Here is a 7,273-nt window from a genome sequence, read left to right on the forward strand (position 1 = left end):
CGCAAGCAAGGACGAGGACAAGGCGCTGCCGGGCCGGGCTCCTGGACGCCGCGGCCAACTCCTAAGATCCGGGCCGGGAACCCGGAGCAGCCGTCGCGCGCAGGCTCAGGCTGCGGGGCCGGGAAGCCGCTGCGCGGGTGGGACCTGATGCGCAAGCGCCGCAGCGCGCGGCCGAGCTCCGCCGACCCCTGGGTGCACCGCGCGCCGCGAGTGCTGCGCGTGCAACGGCGGGAGCCCGCCCCCCACCCCCGAGCCACCACTGGCCCTGCGCGGGGCGGCAGCCTTCCGGCAGCGGGGTCACCCCCAGGGGCGCGCACAGGCTGACTTGGGAGGACGTGCTGGGCCGCAGAACCGGGAGAAGCCCTCAGACCGTGACCTGTGGGCTCCGGGGCTCCAGAATGAAGCTGCGGGCTGAGAAGTTGAGGCCAGCGGTGCAGGCCTGCGTGCGCTGGAAGACAAATAGCCTTGCACGTGACTCGTTGGCGCTGTTGCACCTTCGTGCCCTGCGCTTGAGCCCTGGGGACGCGTGGGCCCGGGAGACAAGGCCACGCAGGGGGCCTGCAGGCTGCAGTTAACTCAAGTTGGGAGGCATGGATGGGCTAAGAACATTCAACGTGGTCTCACTTTAAAGAGTAAAATCTGAATTGAACACATACACACAGAAGTTCACTGCGGACTCCTGAAGAGTTTCTGGTTTTGTGATGATGGGTTGCCTTGTCGGGTTTTTTGTTTTGTTTTGTTTTGTTTTTAACTACGTGGAAAACGTGACATTTTCAGGGAGGAGAGCCTGGATAGGAGGGGGATTCGCGGAAGGGGAATCAAAACAAGACTGGAAACTCCCCTAAATGTCCAAGCATCTCAAAACACGCGGAGGCAGAGAAGGGATCAAGGCCGACTTTCCCGTGAGTCATGTGTTTCTCTGTGATCACAACAGCACTTCCTGTCGGAGTCAAGAGTGCAATCAGGGTGGGGTTCGTCAGAAAACCTGTCTTAGCCATGAAATACCAGTTTTCAACCGTTTAGTACAGTCAAGCAACATTCTGGAAGATTACTATGTACAGAGTTTACCAAAAGATTTTTTGAAGAAGTTTTGAATTTTGATACTCAAATGATTTGTGTTTTTGTTTTGTTTTGTTTTAAAGATTTTATTTATATATATAGAGAGAGAGAGAGGCAGAGACACAGGCAGAGGGAGAAGTAGGCTCCATGCAGGAATCCCAATGCGGTCGGGTCCCTGGACTCGGGGATCACGTCCTGAGCCAAAGGTAGATGCTCAACTGCTGAGCCACCCAGGTGTCCCATCAAATGATTTGCTTTGTCAAGACAAAGCTGCTTTTTAACCTGTTGTAGACCTGTTATACAAATGCAGTTGTGTCAGGCACAGAAGGAGGTACAAAATTGATACAATGCATGTCCACTGCCCTGAAAGAGCTTTTGGAAGACCTCTGGTAAGTGTGGGATCTGAAAAGAGTGGTGTGGGAAATGGGCAGAGAACCCTAATGAAAGGCATTGGATGTAACTTGCTCTTTGCAGCCTCCATGGAATGACAAGTCTGACAAAGCCAGACCCCCTGAATCTGTCCACTCTGTTTGCTGATTCTCTGGTTTGCTTTCCTAGCAGAGAAGGCCATCTATGTAGTCCAGCTGTCAACTACACAAGGCCAGCCTTACATGCATTGACCTGTTTAGGTGACAAAATGGATGTCAGAGAGTTCTCTATCCAAAAATATAGGCCCCTCACTTCTTACAGAATCTGAGGTTCTGTAATTAGAGAATTTTTCCTGTGTAGACAATGTGGGAAAGTAGAAGGAGCTTGGACTTGTATGTCAGGCAGATCTGAATTCAAATCTCAGCCCTTGTGCATCCAATGGGCCCTCAGCAAGTCACTTGTTTTGTAAACTCCCAATTCCACATTTTTAAATGGGGATAATGTATGTGAAAGCAGTGAAATAATAGGAACTCAGTACATGTTATTTCCTTACTTTCTTTTCAAAATCTCGTGGTATAAATACTATAGAGTTGAGCAAAATCCTAAATTCTTATGATCAATTGAATGCCACTCTAGGGAAATTAGTTACCACCTTCTGCTCTTATCCAGAATATTGTTGCTATACCCACTCAAGAATGCAATGCCTTTGGCAAAGATTTCTCCCTTGTGATTTTTTTCCCCCTTATTCTCATAATCTTCTCACTTCGCTAGACCATCCTAGACAGCAAGAACTATTTCTTACTCATTTTTGTATTCCTGATGCCTGGCACAGAAGGTGCTCTATAGAAGTCTGATGGATGAATGAATAAATGAATTAACAAATTTTCTAGGGAAAAGAGAACAAGAAGGCAAGGTTGGCTAGAAGGGAAACATGTCCAGGACTCAGAAGGGAAGGAGAGCCTCAGAACAAAACAAACCATCTTTTTGCCTCCTTTTTAGCTTTATCTAGGATCAGAACTGCTGCTGCATTAGGGAGTAGATATGTTATTCCTCCAGCTCCCCTCCCTGACAATCACATGCAAGACACAGCTACTGGTGTTGCTATAACAATCCTGTAGAAAAGGATTAGAAAACCACCTTTTCTTAAAATGGCTTTGGCAATTTTTGCAGCTATTTTTCTCCTGCTTTTAGGAAGGTAATGACACTTCTTTTTCATTATTTTAACTACACTAAGTATGTATCAGGTCTGACCTACTTTAATGCAAATACAGCCGACTGGGGACTGAGGGGGACATGAAGAGTATGTCTCAGGCTTCTTGAACTTACCCACTGCTCCTAAAAACTTGCGCTGGTGCAGGCACCTACACAAACTGAGTTGCACCAGACACTGAGTGCCAGCACCTCATTTTATTTGTAACAATAATTCCCACACCCAGACATTACATCCCAAAACAGAATCATTGTACCATAAGAGGTGAACCTGGAGGACTTAGCACTATCCATTCTCTGTGCTAAACACCAGCTTTCTCTCCTGGAAATAATTTTATTTCAGTCACCTTCTTGCCCTACCTTGAACCTACACTGGTTCATCCACAGTGTCTTGATTTTAAATTTTAAGGGTAGCCTGGGTGGCTCAGCGGTTTAACGCTGCCTTTAGCCCAGGGCCTGATCCTGGAGACCTGGGATCGAGTCCCACGTCAGGCTCCCTGCATGGAGCCTGCTTCTCCCTCTGCCTGTGTCTCTGCCTGTGTGTGTGTGTGTCATGAATAAATAAATAAAATCTTTTTTAAATGTTTTTTTTTTAATTTTAGGGAGGGGATTGGGTGGGTGGGGAGTGTCTGAACTCTTTTTGCAAATAAGCCTAACCTCTTCCCAGAGGACTACACACCAAGAGGAAAGGCAGGTTTTGCTAAGCCCCAAGAGAGTATCTAAAGGTACCTCATTACACACTATGGTATAACCACAGTGTTACAGAGGCAATGATAAGAGGACCTTTCCAAGACCAATGGACAAAAAAGTTCTGCTTGTAATAGCCTTTTCTTCCTGAATGTATAGAAAATAGTTGGTAGACACCCTAGACAAGCACTAGCAAATATATATAATACTGCAAATGTATGTGAAATATAATGCAAACCACAAATGAAACCCTGCATGTAATTTCAAATTTTCTAGTAGCCATGTTTGAATAAGTAAAAAGGAAAAGGTAGAATGGGTTTTAATTATTTATTTAATACAGATTTCCAATGCATTAGTATCTCAACATACAACCAATATAAAAATTATCAAGATCTTTTACATTATTTTTTTCACACTGTCTTTAGAATCCAACATATGTTTTACACTTATAGCACATCTCAATTCAGACCAGCCACATTAAATGTTCAAGAACCTCACATAGTTACTAGCTACCATATTAGAACAGCTCTCGATTTAAAAAATCTATATACCCCATTACATAGACCATGTCCAAATTTCTGGTCAAAGTAATCTAATGAGCTCTTGCACTGACATACACCATCTGATCAAAACACATAACTATAATAAAGTAGGAAATACATGTGACTATATGGATGCTTCCCTAACATGATACTTTTGTAGCTGAACCCCAAAGCCAAAATTTACCTTAATAGAAAAACACTAAAAACACTTCCATTAAAAACAGGAAAAGAACAAGGGTGTCCTTTATCACAATAATTATTTAACACAGTACTGGAAGTGCTAAACAGTCCAATTAGACAAGAGGAAAACATAATAAAACCTTAAAAGGATTATCATTATTTGAAGATTATGTGATTTTTGATCCATAAAACCTGTGTGAGTCAACTATAAAGCTATTTAAAATAAGAGAAGGCATTAGGTTGACTAGATAAAAATATATATACAGAAATCAATAGTCTTTACAAACCGTCCTTTAGAAGTAGTAATAGAATAAATGATTCCATTAAGATAACAAACAATAAAATACTTAGGAATTAATGATATGTGCAAGAAATTCTATATGAAGAAATCTTAAAACACTACAAGAAATTAAAAGAAAGACTGAAGACAGAAAGGCAGACCATGTTCACAAGTAGGAAGAATCAATATTACATGCAAAAAATCCACCACAATTCTCTCATAGATTGAAGAGATGCAAGAGAAATGACAGAATTTTGCAAGTATTCGGGGACACCGAGGGTTTGAAGAGTGCACATACCTAAACATGAATGACAAAGACAGATGAACTATCTCCCCCTCTATCCCATGCCTAATTCTGTTTGTTTGTTTGTTTGTTTGTTTAAAGGGTATTATCCTTGCCATTCCTCTGATTGTGTATGATAAAAAAAAAAAGCACCATTTCCCGCATTCTATCTCTACTCCAGCCATGAATCCATGTAGTGAAATAAATGTAGGAAAAGAGATCCAGTTGTAGAAGCTAAAGGAGTAAACTCTAATCCCAATGCTTCCACTTAGAAACTGTTAACTTTGGGGTGCCTGGGTGGCTCAGTTGGTTAAGCATCTCCCTTAGCTCAGGTCATCATTTCAGGGTCCTGGGATTGAGCCCTGCATCCAGCTCCCTGCTCCACAGGGAGTCTGCTTCTGCCCACTCCCAATTTGTGGTCTCTCTCTCACTCTCTCTCTCTCAAGTAAATGAATAAAAATCGGAAGGAAGGAAGGAAGGAAGGAAGGAAGGAAGGAAGGAAGGAAGGAAGGAAGGAAGGGAAAGAAGAAAGAAAGAAAGAAAGAAAGAAAGAGAAAGAGAAAGAAAGAAAGAAAGAAAGAAAGAAAGAAAGAAAGAAAGAAAGAAAGAAAGAAAAGAAAAGAAAGAAAGAAGAAAGAAAGAAAGAAAGAAAGAAAGAAAGAAGAAAGAAAGAAAGAAAGAAAGAAAGAAAGAAAGAAAGAAAGAAAGAAAAAGAAAAGAGAACTTTATATAACTCACTTAAGTTTCAGAGCCTCAGTTTCCTTATCTGTAAAACAGAGATGAAAAAATGACTGCTACTCTTCACAGGATTGTTGTGAGGATGGCGACTGAAGTTTGAAAGTGCTTAGGAACCTTAACATTCTTCATTACTATTTAGTTTATTATCCAGCAAGATGCAATCCATGTTCCAATTCGTGTTTAATTGACCATCATTAACACAGCTCTAAACCTAAGATAAATAAAATAAGTATAAGCTTATTCCTCTGATATGTTTGTTTTGGAGAAGGAGAGTGAGGGAGGTAAGGACAGAGGCAGAGGGAGAGAATTTCCCAGCAGGCTCCACACCCAGCACAGAGTCCAACTCAGGGCTCAATCCCACGACCTTGAGATCATGACCTGGAAGGAAATCAAGATTCAGAGCCTTAACTGACTGAGCCACCCAGGTGCCCCTCTTTGTTTATTCTTTAGAAGCTTCAAGGAGGGACATCTGGGTGGCTCAGTGGTTGAGCCTCTGCCTGCAGCTCAGGCATGATCCCGGGGTCCTAGGATCGAGTCCCTACAGGGAGCCTGCTTCTGTCTCTGCCTGTGTCTCTGTGTCTCTCGTGAATAAATAAATAAAATCTTAAAAATCTTCAGTCAGCCCCGGTGGCTCAGCGGTTTGGCACCACCTTTGGCTTGGGGTGTGATCCTGGAGACCCGGGATCGAGTCCCACATCAGGCTCCCTGGATGGAGCCTGCTTCTCCCTCTGCCTGTGTCTCTGCCTCTCTCTCTCTCTCTCTCTCTCTCTCTCTCTCTCTCTGTCATAAATAAATAAATAAAATCTTTTTAAAAAATCTTCAAGGAATAGAACTTCTCTGGAACTAACCATTCCCAACCTCTTAAAAGACTGCCAGCTGTGGTTTCAAATAATTACTCAAGAACACTTGACTTGCATTTTCCTCTTCCTCTCCTATTGCCCCCTTCTCCAATTGTAAAATGCAGAATTGTTTGTGGAAGAGTGGATGTGGATGTGGAATGAATTCAAACCATTCATTTGCATAGAATATATATGTCTGACTCACTGCTTGGAAGAGAGCTGTGTGGCATCAGAGTAGGACTGATGAGAAATAGAGAAGTGAGAAATAGACTTTTGTTGCATTGAAGTCTCCAGATTTCGGAGTTTATTTGACTCCAAAGCAGTCTTCCGGTCCTGCCTCCTACCACTTGGGTATTATAAGTGAAGTGATGACCAGAGAGAAGAGCAAGAGCTCCAGATCTTGCACATGGGGCAGATCCATGAGATGGCCAAGTCTAAAGTATGACCACATCTGCAGGTTGGTAATAGGAAGTGGGGGTAAAGGTAACTCCGATGACAAGTAGGAGGCTTTTTAAATTTTTCCTAAGTGAGGCCTTGGTTAAAGGTCTATGTAGAAAAATTTCTGTATAAGTGGCCATTATTACACAAGGGATAGAATTAGATTTGGTAAGTAAGGAAAAGTCAGACTACCAATGGGTGACTGGATACATTGACTCTGCATAAAATCTTTTCTTTGGGAGACTGTCTCTGGATGATGCTTTACATTTTAGACACGGCACAAAAAAAAAAGTAAAATTTAGCACACACCTTCATACTCATGATGGAGTGAAGCTATCACTTTGAATAGCAAGTGAGACTTAACAGAAGTCCATGACACACACACACACACACCCCATGTGGTTCAGGGGACATTAGCAATAAATGCTTTTATTTATAATGAGAAACAGTTGAAATATGGAAGGAAGTAACAGGATGACAGGATTTCCTGTAAAGTACATGAACAAAGCAATATTACACGAGGTGCCTTTATAAACAGCTCTAGTAAATTTTACATAAAGCCTGACATGACCTTTTGTGCTTTTGAGCTACTTCAGTTACAGTAACATCAGAGACAGCAGCCAAAAGCATTTCCTATAAATTCAAATGT

This window comes from Canis lupus, chromosome 1, assembly GCF_003254725.2.
Source record: "Canis lupus dingo isolate Sandy chromosome 1, ASM325472v2, whole genome shotgun sequence".
Taxonomy (NCBI): Eukaryota; Metazoa; Chordata; class Mammalia; order Carnivora; family Canidae; genus Canis; species Canis lupus.